The following is a 19432-nucleotide window of genomic DNA, read 5'->3' on the forward strand; positions in this document are numbered from 1 at the left end:
TAGGGTCTGTATGATAAGTGTGCCAGGCTAGCTCAAAAGTTTAAGTGGTTTAATGAATATCTACAGTAGCGACCTATTTTGATGGCTCTGACTCAGTTTATTTAACTGGTCAACAACAATTTGTGTTCATGTATACACCAATAGTTGCCCTGACATAATTTAATCATATGTTTTAATGCTACATGTAGCCTATGCTGAACCAGCCATCCTACCATCCCATAGCCAGCCTTTGGCATATTAGTCACATATAGGGATAAAACAGTTTTTTTTTTTTGCCACACAGTATTAATGTCAACATAAATTTGTGTTGTCCAGACAACGCAAATGAGCTGCTGCAGTCAACTGAGCCTGGATGCATTGGAGAAAAAAATGGCATTTGTGTGTGTGTGTGTGTGTGTGTGTGTGTGTGTGTGTGTGTGTGTGTGTGTGTGTGTGAGAGAAACTTGGAAGACATATTTATATGATCATAGTTTTGTAAGATGGGATGTCATTTGGGATTTTAAATGTTGTAATATTATAATGTAACAGAATTTGCATCGTGATCCTAAAGGAGATATATGTGAGTGAGAAATTATATATTTTTATTAAACAGATGATAAATTTTAGTAGTGATATTTAATAGTCAATTGACACATGCCTCAGTTTCCTGAGACATTATGGGTGTTGATAATAATAAGGAGACAGAAACTGAAGTGAACTACATACATTTAAAAAGAGCAGTGCAAAAATCAGTAATAAAAATGACAACCTCTGAATGTGTGTGGGTGATAATATTTCTTGTAAAGTTAGATATGACCTATCCAATCTCTCTTATGCCAATCTCCCTTAAAAAAAAATACAAGCCCCAGGAAAACTTGACTTCGCCCCTGGTCTTTTCAATAGCTAGAAATCCTCCTGGTTGGGATATTTTCCAAAAATACAATAAAAACAAACATCTGTGATATGTTAATTCATGTGAACCTTTATTTAACTGACAAAAGTACAACCCCGATTCCAAAAAAGTTGGGACAAAGTACAAATTGTAAGTAAAAATGGAATGCAATGATGTGGAAGTTTCAAAATTCTATATTTTATTCAGAATAGAACATAGATGACATATCAAATGTTTAAACTGAGAAAATGTATCATTTAAAGAGAAAAATTAGGTGATTTTAAATTTCATGACAACAACGCATCTCAAAAAAGTTGGGACAAGGCCATGTTTACCACTGTGAGACATCCCCTTTTCTCTTTACAACAGTCTGTAAACGTCTGGGGACTGAGGAGTCAAGTTGCTCAAGTTTAGGGATTGGAATGTTAACCCATTCTTGTCTAATGTAGGATTCTAGTTGCTCAACTGTCTTAGGTCTTTTTTGTCATATCTTCCGTTTTATGATGCGCCAAATGTTTTCTATGGGTGAAAGATCTGGACTGCAGGTTGGCCAGTTCAGTACCCGGACCCTTCTTCTACGCAGCCATGATGCTGTAATTGATGCAGTATGTGGTTTGGCATTGTCATGTTGGAAAATGCAAGGTCTTCCCTGAAAGAGACATCGTCTAGAGCATATGTTGCTCTAGAACCTGGATATACCTTTCAGCATTGATTGTGTCTTTCCAGATGTGTAAGCTGCCCATGCCACATGCACTAATGCAACCCCATACCATCAGAGATGCAGGCTTCTGAACTGAACGCTGATAACAACTTGGGTCGTCCTTCTCCTCTTTAGTCCGAATGACACGGCGTCCCTGATTTCCATAAAGAACTTCAAATTTTGATTCGTCTGACCACAGAACAGTTTTCCATTTTGCCACAGTCCATTTTAAATGAGCCTTGGCCCAGAGAAGACGTCTGCGCTTCTGGATAATGTTTAGGTACGGCTTCTTCTTTGAACTATAGAGTTTTACCTGGCGGCGGCACGGTGGTGTAGTGGTTAGTGCTGTCGCCTCACAGCAAGAAGGTCCGGGTTCGAGCCTCTTGGCCGGAGAGGGCCTTTCTGTGCAGAGTTTACATGTTCTCCCCGTGTCCGCGTGGGTTTCCCCCACAGTCCAAAGACATGCAGGTTAGGTTAACTGGTGACTCTAAATTGACCGTAGGTGTGAGTGTGAATGGTTGTCTGTGTCTATGTGTCAGCCCTGTGATGACTTGGCGACTTGTCCAGGGTGTACCCCGCCTTTCGCCTGTAGTCAGCTGGGATAGGCTCCAGCTTGCCTGCGACCCTGTAGAAGGATAAAGCGGCTAGAGATAATGAGATGAGATGAGTTTTAGCTAGCAACGCCGGATGGCACGGTGAATTGTGTTCACAGATAACGTTCTCTGGAAATATTCCTGAGCCCATTTTGTGATTTCCAATACAGAAGCATGCCTGTATGTGATGCAGTGCCGTCTAAGGGCCCGAAGATCACGGGCACCCAGTATAGTTTTCCGGCCTTGACCCTTATGCACAGAGATTCTTCCACATTCTCTGAATCTTTTGATGATATTATGGACTGTAGATGATGATATGTTCAAACTCTTTGCAATTTTACACTGTCAAACTCCTTTCTGATATTGCTCCACTATTTGTCGGTGCAGAATTAGGGGTATTGGTGATCCTCTTCCCATCTTTACGAGAGCCGCTGCCACTCCAAGATGCTCTTTTTATACCCAGTCATGTTAATGACCTATTGCCAATTGACCTATTGACTTGCAATTTGGTCCTCCAGCTGTTCCTTTTTTGTACCTTTAACTTTTCCAGCCTCTTATTGCCCCATCCCAACTTTTTTGAGATGTGTTGCTGTCATGAAATTTCAAATGAGCCAATATTTGGCATGAAATTTCAAAATGTCTCACTTTCGACATTTGATATGTTGTCTATGTTCTATTGTGAATACAATATCAGTTTTTGAGATTTGTAAATTATTGCATTCCATTTTTATTTACAATTTTGTACTTTGTCCCAACTTTTTTGGAATCAGGGTTGTACAAAGAAAACATTTTCCATGGTTTCACTGAGCAACTTGCGTGTATTTTGTAAATATAAGCAAAGTTAGAATTGGATACCTGCAACACACTCAAAAAAAAAAGTTGGGACAGAGGCAAAATAAAACTGAAAAGTTTATGGGATTTTCAAGCAACACCATTTTGGAAGATTCCACAATAAGCAGGTTAATTGGTAACAAGTGAGGGTATCATGATTGGGTATAATTGGAGTATGCACCAAAGGCTCAGTCTTTGCAAACAAGGATGGGTCATTGCTCACTCCTTTGTGCCAAAACTCATGAGAGAATTGTTAGTCAGTTCAAAAAGAACATTTCTCAACATAAGATTTCAGAGAATTTAGGTCTTTCAAAATCTATAGTCCATATAATTCTGAAAAGATTCAAGGAATTTGGAGACATCTCAGTGTGTAAAGAGCAAGGTCAGAAACCACTGTTGAATGTGTGTGACTTTCAAGCTCTCAGGCGGCACTGCCTGAGAAACCATCATGCTAATGTGACAAATATAGCCACATGGGCACAGAGTACTTTGGAAAACCATTGTCACTTAACACCACCTGCCACTGTATCCAGAAATGCAACCTGAAACTGTATTATGCAAGCAGGAAGCCATTCATCAGTTCTGTGCAGAAACGCCACTGATTTCTATTGGCCTGAATTCGTCTTAGATGGACTGAAAGACAGTGGAAATGTGTGCTGTGGTCAGATGAGTCCACATTTCAGCTTGTTTTCCACTTTGAGGTGGATGGACTATAACAGCAGAAGACCATATCAGGTTCCACTCCTAATTGGGTACTAATAATTCTAGTGGAAACTGTATCTGGAGACATGCACTGGGAAGTGTACAGAAAATAAACATTCATTATGTTCCAGCCAGTGAGCAATGACTTTATTTCTCATAATTCTGTATTGCTGCAAGTGACTGATATCACTCATGGGGATTCAAATCTAACAACTAAGGCACAAAATGAACTGCTTTTTGCTCAAGGATTGATGTCTCTTTTCTGCAAGCAGCAAAATTAACAGCTGAAATATTACACCATGTTCCAGACAATAACAATAAAAAACAAGCAAGCAAGCAAACAAACAAAAACCCTCTCCCCTTAAAAGAAGCAAGCATATTGTCTGGTGGCCATGGACTGTTGAGCAGCTGAAGTCTTATCAAGCAAGAAGAGACAAAAATTCCAATTGCAAAACTGCAACAATTAGTGACTTCAGTTCCCATACGATTAAAAAGTGTTATTAAAAAGATGATGTAACACAATTGTAATAATGCCTCTGTCCCAACTTTTTTTTTGAGTGTGCTGCAGGCATCAAATTCTAACTTTGATTATATTTACAAAATATAATTAAGTTGGTCAGTAAATCTACTGAAAATCCTTTCTTTGTACTTTTGTCAGTTAAATAAAGGTTCACATGAATTAACAAATCACAGATTGTTTTTATTGCATTTTGGAAAATATCCCAACTTTTCTGGAAATGGGTTTTGTACAAGGGAGGGCCAGAAGGTAACAAAGACATGAGAACTACCCTGGGACAAAAAGCGGCCAGCTACTCCACCATCAACAAACCTGAGTGGAGACATGAGAGTGGGGGGGACAGCATCCAAACCTCCTAGTTTACCAAAATGCTCTATGCCCGAGAACCCTCCAGACCTGCTTCTTTACCTAATTAAAAGCTATTAACAAAAGGCTTGACTAAATAAATATGTTTTCAGCCTCAACTTAAACAGAGACCATGTCTGAATCCCAAACACAACTTGGAAGGCTGTTCCATAACTGTGGGGCTTTGTAAGCAAAAGCTTTGCTCCCTGCTATGGCCTTTATTATTTGAGGTACTACCAAATAGCCTGCAACATTTGATCTAAGTAGGCGTGGTGGCAGACCCGGCGGCAGAAGCGGTCTAGTAACCGGGCATTGCACTGGCTGGGGGTGGGCACGCATCGGCGAACCCAATTTTACTAGGGGGGTCCAGGGGCATGCTCCCCCGGAAGAAATTTTTGAAAAAAACGCTCTAAAATGGTGTATTTTGAGCTCTTCAGACACCCTGTTCCGCTGCTATATATTGTCCGTCACTGAGCGCATTTGCAGGGAATATTCCGTTTCATACGGAATATTGGCAGTATTCCGTTTGCGCACGAGTCATGTTGTAAACTCGTTCCGAATACCCAACACTGAATGCGCAAACGGATGATTGTGATCAATGTTGACAGCAAATTAAGACTGATATTTACAATTAAGAGTGCGCAACAGAAGATTACATCACACTCATCCTCCCTGCACAAAGCCTAACTGCAGTTACTGAATCCCTTCTAAGTGAAACCATGCGCATTAAAAGTTTTATGTCTCAAATCTAGTTTTGTGAAGTATGACAACATTAATCTTTAATACAGATGTGTTTTGTAGGTTAACTGAAACGTCAAAACCAGTTTCTTACCTCCAGTGCTTAGTTTGCAAATCAAACGCCAAGTGCATGACAGCGCAGGGCTGATGAGATGGGCGCAGGCCGAAACGTTAAGAAAACAGTGTGTCATGTATACACATTTTAAATTAAGGACTTTTTCTTTAATATTATGCCCTTTTAAAAAAAAAAGAAAAGCGTTTAATTGTAGTAGCCTGCGATTTATTTATTTATTTATTTATTTTAAATATTATGTTAAGCTGTTGGCCCTAGCCTATGACAGGGCGGGCGGGCCGGCCCACACTAGGGCAGGCCCACGTGATTAAATGGGCGGGCCCAGCCCCCAAAGGCCCACCCATCGCGCCGGGCCTGAGTGGTGGGTCATAAAAGATCAAAATTTTGTTCAGGTACTGTGGCATGAAACCATTCAGTGCTTTATATGTCAGTAGTAGTATTTTATAATCATTGTGAAATTTAATTGGGAGCCAGTGCATTGTGGATAAGATAGGGGTCATACCTTCTGGTTCTGGTAAGGACTCTTGATGCTGCATTTTGGACGAACTGGAACTTGTTTATCCACTTACTAGAACATCCAGACAGTCAGGTGTTAAAATAATCCAAACTAGAGGTAACAAAGGCATGAGCTACTTTTTCTGCATCATGTAGTAACATTATATTTATCAGAAAGTTTGCTTCTAGCTGCACGTGGTCCTTGTACAAACACTTGTGTCTTGTCAAATTAACTAGAAGGAAGTTCATACTGTAAACATCCAGAATTGAAATTTCTTTACACATCCCTCAAGTGTATTAAGCTTGTGTCTCTCATGTTTCTTTGCTGAAACACACAACTATGTGTCATCAGCATAACAGTGGAAGATAATACCATGCTTACGAATAATATTACCCAGAGGTAGCATGTACAATGTCTTATAAAAGTATTCATCCCCCTTGGTGTTTGTCCTGTTTTGTTGCATTATAAGATGGAATTAAGCTGAATTTTTGGAGGGTTAGCACCATTTGAGTTACACAACATTCCTACCACATTAAAGGTCCAAATTGTTGTTTTATTGTGACACAAACAATAATTAAGATGAAAAAACAGAAATCTGGAGTGTGCGTAGGTATTCACCCCCTTTTGTATGAAACCCCTAAATAAGAGCTGGTCTAACCAATTCACTTCATACGTCACATAATTAGTTGATTAAGATCCACCTGCATGCAATCAAAGTGTCACATGATCGGTCACATGATGTCTGTATAAATCAGCCTGCTCTGGAAGGATCCTGACTCTGCAACAGGACTAAGCAAGCAACATAAAAACGAAGGAACACTCCAGACATGTCAGAGACAAAGTTGTGAAGAAGTATGGATCAGGGTTGGGTTATAAAAAATATCCCAAACTTTGAATATCCCAGGGAGCACCATTAAATCCATTATAGCAAAATTGAAAGAAGATGGCACCACTACAAAGCTGATGAGAAGCCCGCCCACCAAAATTCACAGACCAGACAAGGAGGGTATTAATCAGAGATGCAACAAAGACACCAAAGATAACACTGAAGGAGCTGCAAAGATCCACAGTGGAGATGGGAGTATCTGTCCATAGGACCACTTTAAGCTGTACACTCCACAGAGTGGGGCTTTATGGAAGAGTGGCCAGAAAAAAGTCATTGCTTAAGAAAACACATTTGGAGTTTGCCCAACAGCATGTGGCAGACTCCCCAAACACATGGAAGAAGATTCTCTGGTCAAATGAGACAAATTGATCTTTTTGGCCATCATGGGAAATGCCATGTGTGGCACAAACCTAACACCCTGAGAACACCATTCCTACAGTGAAGCATGGTGGTGGCAGCATCATGCTGTGGGGTATTTCTTCATCTGCAGGGACAGGAAAGCTGGTCAGGACTGAAGGAAAGATGGATGACACTAAATACAGGGCAATTCTGGAGGAAAACCTGTTTGAGTGGGCCAGAGGTTTGAGACTGGGACAAAGGTTCACATTCCAGCAGGACAATGACCCTAAACATACTGCCAAAGCTACATTGGAGTGGTTTAAAGGGAAACATTTAAATGTCTTGGAATGGCCTAATCAAAGCCCAGACCTCAATCCAACTGAGAATCTCTGGCATAACTTGAAGCTTGCTGTATACCAATGCAACCCATCTAACTTGAAGGAGTTGGAGCAGTTTTGCCTTGAGGAATAGGCAAAAATCCCAGTGGCTAGATGTGCTAAGCTAATAGAGACATACCCCAAGAGACTTCCAGGTGTAATTGCAGCAAAAGGTGGTTTTACAAAGTATTGACTTTTTTTTTTTTTTTGGGGGGGGGGGGGAATACTTATGCACACTCCAGATTTGTTTTTTCATTTTAATTATTGTTTGTGTCACAATAAAACAGCAGTTTTCACCTTTAAAGTTGTAGGCATGTTGTGTAAATCAAATGGTGCTAACCCCCCAAAAATCCATTTTAATCCCAGCTTGTAATGTGACAAAACAGGACAACCACAAAGGGGGAATGAATACTTTGTAAGACACTATATAAAGAAAAAAGGAGTGGGCCTAAGACAGAACCTTGTGGAACACCAAACTTTATCTTAGTATGCATAGAGAATTCACAATTTACATCAACAAACTGATAACAATAAGTTAAATAAGACCTGAGCCAGGAGAGAGTCATTCCCATAACTCCAACAATCATTTTCTGGTTTATTAAGAGGAATAGTCTGATCAGTGGTGTCAAACACTGCACTAAGGTCAAGCAACACAAGCAAGAAGACACAACCCTGATCAAAGGTCAGTAGTTGGTCATTTACTTCTTTAGCCCATGCTGTCTCTGTGCTTTGATGAGGTCTAAATCTTGACTGATACATTTCATGATTTCTTTTCCTGTGTAGGTATGAGCATAACTGCTGTGCCACAGCTTTTTCTAGGCTCGTGGAAATAAAGGGAGGTTTGATATTGGCCTATAGTTGGACTGCTGACAGGGGTCAAGGTCAGGTTTTTTAATTAGGGGTCTGATAAGTGCTCATTTAATGGATTTAGGTATATAGCCAGTGCTAAGGGAAGAGTTTATTATTTTTAGAAGAGGGTCTATTGCTGTGGTATTATCTCTTTGAAGAATAGTGTAGGGTTGTGGATGGCCTCCGCTTGCTGTCTTTGGACAGGAAAAAAGTCATTCTTTAAGAAAATGAAAATGTGGAAGAAGGGAAACTGAAAAATACAACAAAAATAAAACAATGGTGGAAAGTTATTGATCAAAAATAGAATAAAGGTTGGATACAGGTTGTAGTTTAAACACCTCCATTGATAAGGGACTCATAGCAAACAATTCAAAAACAGGGAACAACACTTTTAAACAGGTTCCATGTGGTGGAATTGCATGTTAACAATTAGAGGTGTAGAAAATATTTTGATGCATAGTACTTTCAAAAATCTGAGGACACAGCAGCAGCATATTAAGAGGATGCAGGGGGAGGGTTTGTTTTACAGTTTAAATAAATTCATAGAATGGCCATTTTGACAATGTGGCCATTCTAAAACTTTACTATTCTGTTGTACTTAATTATAACCAGAATACAGCTTCCTATGAATATTACAGTGACTAATGCTACCTGTGTAAGTTTGCCACTCAGAATAGCATCTGAACCTCATGAGCATGAAGTCTTTGATTGAAAACAAAAGAAGTTGTTATCCATGGGTAAGTGACCTAGTGAACTAGAACAGATCTTATTAGCTGCATTCCCAAAGGAGTACAGCAAAGTTTGGCACTGTACAGTCAAGGGGTTTGTGAAAATGACTGCCCACCTGGGATCAGAGTTCCATGATGCAAGAAATATATCCACTTCTTATGGCTAAAACTCTAATTAAATTTTTATGAACTTTCAGTATCTCTTCTTTCTCTATTGTATGATTTACACACTGCATAGTGAGCTTGTCTTTTCACTTCAGTCTGAAATAAGAAAGGTTCCAGAGTCTTATATGGATGACATTTGGAGAAACAGATCCAAGAGCAGCAGAAAAACAATATTCGATTGTCTGTTGTCACTTTTGAGTGCTGGTGCAGAATAGTGTGGACTTTTCTCTGTTGGGTGTTGGGCTATTTGTGAAAGCCTGCAGTGTTTCATGTTTTATCTTTTCTCACCTCCAAGAGTCCCTGCCTAGGGCAAATGAAAAATAAATACAGATATAAATAAATAACCAGAAACAGAAAAAAATGTGCACAGAGAATGAATACCTGATTCAAACAATGACCAACAAAAGAATACATAATTTTATGTACAGCATGTTGATAGAGAATAAGGGGAGACAAAAAGATTGTGTATCGCTGAAATACTGTAGCTTCTTAATATACAGGTGTAACAGTTTGTGTAGGTGGGTGGAGCACAGAAGGACGGCAGGCCAGAACTGAGTTCACAAAATTCTTTTTATTTCACTTTTCAGCTTTTATATTTACTCTCTCACACACTCAGACACACACACACACACACACACACACACATCAGCCATCTGGTTGGGGAGAGAGCTCCCTCTGCTCTCGCTCTCTCTCCTTAAATAGGGTGCGGTCACTGGGGAAGACACACAAACACGTTAATTAACATCAGGTGTAGTGATTCGTAGTGATTCTGCCACTTACCTTCCCTGACTCCGCCCTCCGGTCACAGACCGATGCTTGATCACGCCCCTGCTGCCACATACCCCCACCGCTCGACTCAGGCTGGGCGGCCGTCCGGCCTGCAGCCGACTCTCCCCCCTTGACGGGAGAGGAAGTCTGCCACGACCATCTGCGCCCCCGGCCTGTGGATCACCTTGAAGTTAAAGGGTTGGAGTGCCAGATACCAATGGGTGATCCGCGCGTTGGCATCCTTCATGCGGTGGAGCCACTGGAGGGGTGCGTGGTCCGAACAGAGGGTGAAAGGGCATCCCAGCAGGTAGTAACGGAGGGTGAGGACCGCCCACTTGATCGCCAGGCACTCTTTCTCAATCGTGCTGTAGTGCCCCTCACGCACTGACAGCTTGCGACTGATATACAGTACTGGGCGATCCTCCCCCTCCACCTCCTGGGACAAAACAGCCCCCAGCCCTCTGTCCGACACATCCATCTGTAACATAAAGGGGAGAGAAAAGTCAGGGGAGTGTAAAAGTGGCCCCCCACACAGTGCAGCCTTTACCTTAGAAAAAGCCCGCTGGCATTGCTCCGTCCACTGGACCGGATCTGGTGCCCCCTTTTTAGTCAGACCAGTCAGTGGGCTGGTGACGTCTGAATAATTAGGTATAAACCTACGATAATAGCCAGCTAGCCCCAGGAACTGTCTCACCCCCTTTTTGGTCTTGGGCCTCGGGCAGGCCGCAATTACTACTGTCTTGTTAATTTGGGGATGCACCTGCCCGTTGCCCAAGTGGAAGCCCAGATACCGTACTTCCACCCGCCCAATCGCACACTTCTTCAGGTTGGCTGTGAGACCCGCTCGTCTCAGCGACCTAAGGACGGCCCTCAGATGTTCGAGGTACCTCGGTCAGTCATTACTATAGATAATAATGTCGTCGAGGTAGGCGGCCGCATAGGTGGCGTGGGGGCAGAGGACCCTATCCATCAGCCGCTGAAACGTAGCGGGCACCCCAAACAGCCCAAAAGGAAGTGTGACAAATTGCTGTAAGCTGAACGGTGTGGAAAAGGCCGTTTTTTCTCGGGATAATGGAGTCAAGGGGATCTGCCAATAACCCTTTGTTAAATCCAGTGTTGAGTAAAAACGTGCCTAGCCGATCGAGCAACTCATCAATATGAGGCATTGGGTACGCGTCGAATTTAGACACCGCGTTGACTTTTCTATAGTCTACACATAACCGGACCGACCCGTCGGCCTTGGGTACCAAGACCACTGGGCTGCTCCAGTCACTGTGGGGCTCCTCGACGATGCCCGTTTCGAGCATGGCCTCAAGTTCTTCCCAAACCACTTTTTTCTTGTGCTCGGGTAACCTCTAAGGGTGACTATACACTACCACCCCCGGGGGCATCTCAATGTGGTGCTCTATGAGGTTGGCGTGGCCGGGCAGGGGTGAGAACACGTCCAAAAACTCGGTCTGCAACTGGGCAACCTCCGCGAGTTGGGTCGGGGAAAGGTGGTCTCCACAGGGGACCGGAGAGGTACGTGATGCCAATGTTCCCTTTTGAACCTCCGGCCCCAGCTCTGCCTTCTCTGGAACCACTGACACCAATGCCACGGGGACCTCCTCGTTCCAGAGTTTGAGCAGGTTGAGGTGGTAAATCTGTAGCGCCCCACCCCTATCTGTTCGCCTCACCTCATAGTCAACGTCCCCGATTCGCCGTGTGACCTCAAAGGGTCCTTGCCACTTGGCAACCAATTTGGAGCTCAATGTGGGCAACAGTACGAGTACTTTATCTCCCGGTGCGAACTCCCTAAGGCGCGTACCCTTGTCGTACAGGCGGGTTTGTTGTTCTTGGGCCTGCCGCAAATTCTCCTGAGTTAGGTGCGTGAGTGTGTGGAGTTTTGCGTGCAGGTCAATAATGTATTGGATTTCATTTTTACTTGGTGAAGGTCCCTCCTCCCAATTTTCCCGCAGCACATCTAGAATGCCGCGCGGCTTACGCCCGTATAACAATTCAAACAGGGAGAACCCCATGGAGGCTTGGGGGACCTCTCGCACTGCAAATAGCAAGGGTTCGAGCCATTTATCCCAATTACGTGCATCCTCACTTACGAATTTTTTAATTATATTCTTGAGGGTGTGATTGAACCGTTCAACTAAACCGTCCTTTTGTGGGTGATACACGCTGGTGCGGATCGGCTTAATACCCAACAACCCATACAGTTCGTTCAGTGTACGTGACATAAACAAGGTGCCTTGGTCAGTCAGAATCTCTTTCGGGATTCCAACTCAGGAGATAATGCGGAAAAGTGCCTCTGCAATACTGCGTGCTGAGATATTGCAAAGAGGCACGGCTTCCGGGTATCGCGTTGCATAGTCCACCAGAACTAATATAAAGCGATACCCTCGTGTTGACTGATCTAATGGCCCGACCAGATCCATCCCAATTCTTTCGAACAGGGTCTCGATTAACGGCAGAGGGTGCAAAGGCGCTTTTGGAATGGCCGCTGGATTTACTAACTGGCATTCACGGCACGCCGTACACCACCTACAGACATCGCCGCGAATCCCTGGCCAATAGAACCGGGCCATTATTCGGGCTAGTGTTTTATCCTGCCCTAAGTGTTCAGCCATGGGATTAAAGTGAGCCGCCTGGAATACCAATTCCCGGCGGCTCTTTGGAATTAAAAGCTGCGTGACTTGCTCTTTAGTTTGACTGTCCTGCGTCACTCAGTATAATCTATCCTTCATAATCGCGAAGTAGGGGAAGGACGGGGTGGTGTTCGGCTGGAGCATTTGACCATCGATTACTCTCACTTGGTCAAACGCATGCCACAGAGTCTCCTCTCGCGACTGCTCTAATGGAAAATCCGCGAGGGATTCCCCAACAGAGAGAGGAGGGGCCGGCGGCTCCTCACTCTGATGCGGAGATGACGTAGACGGCTCTGTGACAGCTGCTCCCACCAAAGCGACACCGGGACCTCCCCCTGTTAAACTATGGCAGGACCCACTCTTCACTAAGTGTGTCATTAAATCCCGAAATCCCGGCCAATCAGTCCCCAAAATTATAGAGTGGGTAAGGCGAGGATTAACCGCCGCCTTCACTATAAATTTTTCCCCTCGAAAAAGAATGTGGACCGACACTAAAGGGTAGTTGTGAACATCCCCGTGCACACACAACACCTTCACCAATTGTGCTCCCCCCAATGTCTCATCTTGCACCAGGCTTTGGTGGATTGAGGTCTGATTACAGCCAGAATCCACCAATGCCTGATATGTATCCCCTTGGATACTCACCGGTATGCGATACGCTCCGGCCCGATTGAGGGCGGCTCCTGGCGCGTCGGGGATCCGAACCACCGCGCCCACCTCCATTACCAAGCACTGCTGTTGGCGGTGGCCCAGCTCCCCGCAGCGCCAGCAAACCGGCCTAGGCTTCCTCTTTGCACTAGTGCTCTGGGGCTCACTCACCTGAGGGGGGGGAGAGACAGACACAGAAGGGAGAAACGAGAGGGCACCGCGGGTGCGGCGGGCCGGCTGGGGTGGCGCCGGCCCCCGTATCCGCAGTGGGGGAATGGGGCGAGGAGGAGACACAGGAGGAGGGGGAAGAGAGAGAAGAGGAGAGAAGAGAAGAGGTCGTCTGCTGTCCTGCCATCGGGACAGCCGCCAAATGGTCCTCTGCCAGCTCGATTGCCTGATCCAGCGACGCCGGGCGGTGGCACTGGACCCACTCTGCGGTTCCTGCTGGTAAACGTGTGATGAACTGCTCCAGTACCACCTGGTCGATGAGTCCCTCGGCGTCACGGTTGTTGGCCCTCAACCACTGCCAGCAGGCGTCCCGGAGTTGCTGGCCAAACGCGAACGGCCGGCCAGCTTCCTCCAAGCGCAAAGCGCGGAAGCGCTGACGTTGTTGCTCAGGGGTGCGCCCCACCCGCTGGAGGACTGCCCGGCGAAGATCCGCGTAGGCCAGCCAGCAGTCGGCGGGGAGCTGTAGCGCGGTCAGCTGTGCCTCTCCCGTTAGCAGGGGGAGGAGGCGCACCGCGCGCTGTTCCACCGGCCACCCCGAGGTCTCTGCTACCTGCTCAAAGAGCATGAGGAAGGCCTCGGGGTCGTCCTGCGGGCCCATCTTCGTGAGGGGGGAAGGGCCCACAGCAGTGGAGATGGTGGACCCCGCTGACGCGAGGAGGTGCCGGAACGCCCGACGATCTTCCTGTTGTGCCAGCACCAGGGCCTCGAACCGTTGTTCTTGCTCCTTTCGGAGGGCGAGCAGCACCTGGTGCTGGCTCTGTTGGGCCATGGTGAGGGCGTGGATCAGGTCTGCGAAGGGGGAGGACTCCATGGGGCTGTTCTCTTCTGTGCTCATTCCCAGGTTTCGGCACCACTGTAACAGCTCGTGTAGGTGGGTGGAGCACAGAAGGATGGCAGGCCAGAACTGAGTTCACAAAACTCTTTTTATTTAGCTTTTCAGCTTTTATATTTACTCTCTCACACACTCAGACACACGCGCACACATCAGCCGTCTGGTTGGGGAGAGAGCTCCCTCTGCTCTCGCTCTCTCTCCTTAAATAGGGCGCGGTCACTGGGGAAGACACACAAACACATTAACTAACGTCAGGTGTAGTGATGCTGCCACTTACCTTCCCTGACTCCGCCCTCCGGTCACAGACCGATGCTTGACCATGCCCCCACTGCCACAACAGGGTTAGTCAAAATTATGTTAACACTTAAATGGTAGAAACCATTTATTCACAAAACATACAGTACATCATATGTGCAAAATAATTTACAGGACGGTCTCAATCTGTACGCCATTGTGTTCAACACACAAAAACCAGTGAGCAACAGTGCCATTTAATCTGTCACCCATGGCATACGTCTATCTGCAGGAGAAAAATAAAAATAATCCATTAGTGTTAACATAATTTTGACATTATATATATATATATATATATATATATATATATATATATATATATATATATATATATATATATATATATATATACAATTTAAAATAACGCTTGGCTTGTGTTATTTTGATTTTTCCTTGCTTACCAGTTACCATTTTTAAAATTTCAATAAATTAATTATCCAGAAGCAATAGCTTAAGAAAGACAGGGAAATGAGCATTTCTATCATTTCAGGTTTAAGGAGTGTTGGAGAGAGTAATAATAGTATTATCAGTTGTGCAGCTGTGAACCAATTGCCAGCAGTGGCAATTGTGAAAACTCAGCTAGAAGGTAAACTTTTTGGTGATTCCACAGTAACACACTAAACAGTAAATAATAATAATTATTATTATCACACATTTTCAGTATAATTCTCATCTCTCATCTCATTATCTCTAGCCGCTTTATCCTTCTACAGGGTCGCAGGCAAGCTGGAGCCTATCCCAGCTGACTACGGGCGAAAGGCGGGGTACACCCTGGACAAGTCTCCAGGTCATCACAGGGCTGACACATAGACACAGACAACCATTCACACTCACATTCAGACCTACGGTCAATTTAGAGTCACCAGTTAACCTAACCTGCATGTCTTTGGACTGTGGGGGAAAACGGAGCACCCGGAGGAAACCCACGCGGACACGGGGAGAACATGCAAACTCCGCACAGAAAGGCCCTCGCCAGCCCCGGGGCTCGAACCCAGGACCTTCTTGCTGTGAGGCGACAGCGCTAACCACTACACCACCGTGCCGCCCAGTATAATTCTTTTACAAATCAATTGTCATTTTGTCCACATGGCAGTAATTTTGCAGAGTCTGAGGGTGTATTCACTTGGCGATCCATACTGTGTCTGAGCACGTTTGACCACCAAAGTCTGGTTTGTTTGGCTAGTGTGATCACTGCGTGTCATGTTCAGGTATGGTTCAGCTGGCCCACTTGGAAGAGGTGGGCTTGGGCACGGTTCAGTTGGACCTGTGCATGGTTCAGTTGTGCCCATATACAGTATGCATCATTGTGATCGCTAATTGTGCCCAATCATGGAACTTGAACACTATGACATGCACTTTTCGGTTCATTCAGGTATATGTGGGTTAATAATGGCAGGGGCAGTGCCTGAGATTTTCTTTTGGTAGTTCTATCAGGTTGCTTGACTTCAGTGAGGGTGCTCTGAAATTTATGATTTCCCATTCATGTGCCAGTGGCCACAGTTTAATTACCTCCACCAAGGAGGTTATGCTTTTGGCCGGTTTGTTTGCTGACTGTAAGCAGGATTACACAAAAACAACCACCCAATTTTCCTGAAACTTGGTGGAAAGGCATAGCATGGGCCACAGGAAGAACCCCTTCAATTTTGGAGTTGATCTAACTCACAGGTGGCTCAATGGATTTAGTTTCACTTTCGTTAATGTTGTGGCATTTGGCTTTGGCAGAGGTCTGAGCTCTCCAACACATATAGACACGCACAGCTACAGTGCTAAACACAAGACAAGGTATTCAGCTCACAGGCTATAGATGTAATGTTCACAAGTCAGCCTATATAAACACACCTCTGAACAGGCCCGCCGACAGGGGGGGACAAACGGGTATGTTGTCCCGGGCCCGGGAATGGGGGGGCCCAGAACTGGGCTCTCATGAAGTTGCGATTATTTTATTTCATTTCAAAATGTGTTGATTTGGGGGAGAAATGTGCTATATTTGCTTTCAATAAATGATTTCTAGATCTTTTGCCTTTATTGTCTTTGAAAAAGGTGTCAAGAACCCCCTACCACCCCTAATGCAAAAATGGTTTGGTCTGACTCTTTGATTAAGGGGAAAAAACCGACATCGTTCGATCATAGCGCTTCGACAATCAGCGTGCGTGCCATTTGCCAACATGCACAAGTCAGGAGCACAGAAAAGAAAAGAAAGGAGAAAAAGAGAGGAAGAAACCAAGAGACTCAGGGGCTCACTGCATAAATATTTTTTAAACGATTCGGATGATGCAGCAGGTACTAGCAAAGGCAGTGGGGCAGCTGAGCCAGGTAAGAGTAAGACACAGCCAACTTTTTCCAGCCCCGTAAAGTAACCCCAACCAAGGCACGCACGGCACGCAATTCATGTTACAAACGAGGGGAGAGCAAGTCACACTGAACACCATATCAAACGCACAGGGCATTGAATCATTTCATAACCGCAACGGCTTAATAACATTGTGTTTCATATATCTGATTGAAGCTAAGAATATTCACATTAGCCCGCAATCATATCCCGCCGTTTCTCGAGCGGTGTGTTCTTCTCTGCTTTTCACACTGGACAGTACGCACGCACGCACAACAAAAGTCCGGCGCATTGCATTTCGCACCTGAATAGTTGCAGACTAAGGAAATGTTAAAATGTTAAAACTGTAAAAATGTTGAAATGCTAAAATGAAATGGTTGTTGACCGGTTGAATGGTTTTTGAATACCTGTCATTTAGCTAAGGGTTGGAGTGAGTAGAGACTGGGATAAGAGAGGTGTGTGTTTGTTTGTGTGTGGGCTGGCCCCGGGGGGGGGGGGTTGTTAGGGGGGTTGTTAGGGGGGCCCATTCAGAGCCCATTTTGTCCCGGGCCCAGCCAAAGCTGTCAGCGGCCCTGCCTCTGAATATAAAGTTTCACACAATTAAGCCATAGCCAGGGCTTGCACACGTGCAAAAAGCAACAGACACAGGTTTGTGCACATTTCAGTCTCAGATTTTGAGATCACAAACTCATGCTGCCAGTTATCAACAGTATTCCGTTCAATAGACCTAATGTTATATAAATGAACATTTCATAGAGCTAATTATAAGGAGTCAGAGTTTGTTCCTCATCTGCCAAATGCATTAAATGTATAATTGGCATTTCTGCTTCTTCTTTCAGCTGCTCCTGTTAGGGGTTGCCACAGTGGCTCTGTTCCGCATATTTGATTTGGCATAGGTTTTACACTGGATACCCTTCCTGACGCAACCCTCCCCGATCTGTCCAGGCTTGGGACTGGCACCAAGTATGCACTGGCTTGTGCAACCCCGGTGGCTGGGTATTTTACCTAATCTGCATGTCTTGGGCAATTGAGGAAATTGGCAATAGAAGAAAAAAAAATAATGCCCTTACCATTGATATCTTCATAACAAAACAATGCATCTGTTGATTGAATCTCCACATGTGAATGTTTATGAAGTTAAAAAATTATCCATTTTGCTAAGTTACCAAAAAATTGCACTCTGGCTAACAGGACATGACTGTGAGGTCAAAAGTTCAATGAAAGCTGTGCCAATTACCTGAATCAGATCAGCTGTGTTGGCTTTATGTTTTTTTAGTCTAAAATGATTGGTTTGTTTTATTATGTATTTATTTCCATAATAAAATATCGCAGTGCCGAAGAAGTTAACGGTGACATGTCTCAATGATTACCGCCCAATAGCACTGACTCCCATCATGATGAAGTGCTTGGAGCGTCTGGGAATGAGACACATTCACTCCACCCTTCCCACCTCACTGGACCCCCCATTATTTTGCATACTGTCCCAATTGCGCCACTGAAGTTATCTCCTACACCCTGCAATCTGTTCTATCACACCTGGACACAAAGGATACATATGTTAGAATGCTGTTCATCGACTTCAGCTCAGCATTTAATACAATCTTCCCCCAGAAGCTGGTGGGGAAACTCTCTCTGCTGGGCCTCAACACCCCATTCTGCAACTGGATTCTAGACTTCCTGACAGAGAGAACACAGTCAGTGCGCCTCAGCAGCAGAACATCAGGCACCATCATGCTGAGCACACTGCTGTTTATGCTGCTCACCCATGACCGCATGGCCAAGTTGGAATCCAACCTCATTGTCAAGTTTGCTGATGACACAGTAGTAGTGGGCCTCATCAGCAACAACAACAAAACACCATATATGTAGAGAGGAGGTGGAACAACTGGTGAGCTGGTGTCACAATAACAATTTGTCTCTTAATGTAGACAAAACAAAAGAGATTGTTGATTTCCGGAGAGGGTCGGCTTTTTTTTTTTATGAGCTTCACCAGATAACTTACTATATAAGAAAACATTCTAAGGCAAGGAAACTGCAACAGCCTTGGTAGGCCAATTACTGTGGGCCTGTAATATAACTAAGAAAAATTATAAAGTCAGTAGCAGCAGGTTAAAGGCAGCGTAAGGCTACATGAGGTATTGTACTTGAGGCGATTGCTCATCAGTGGCTCTGAAATAGAGAGGGTCAGAAGCACCAGGTTTCTTAGTGTGTACATTTCTGACGACCTGACCTGGTCCATCAACGCCAACTCTGATGTACAGAAGGCACAACAACATTTTCACTTCCTGTGGAGGCTGAAGAGAGCCAGCCTTCTGCCACCCATCCTCATCACCTTCTACAGAGTAACTGTGGAGAGTGTCCTTGCTAGCTTCATCACTGTTTGGTTTGGGAACTGCAAAACACTGGAACACAAGACCCTACAACACATAGTGAGGACAGCTGAGAGAATCACACTTCTGCCACCCATTCTCATCACCTTCTACAGAG

Source organism: Neoarius graeffei, chromosome 2 (genome assembly GCF_027579695.1).
Source record: "Neoarius graeffei isolate fNeoGra1 chromosome 2, fNeoGra1.pri, whole genome shotgun sequence".
Taxonomy (NCBI): domain Eukaryota; kingdom Metazoa; phylum Chordata; class Actinopteri; order Siluriformes; family Ariidae; genus Neoarius; species Neoarius graeffei.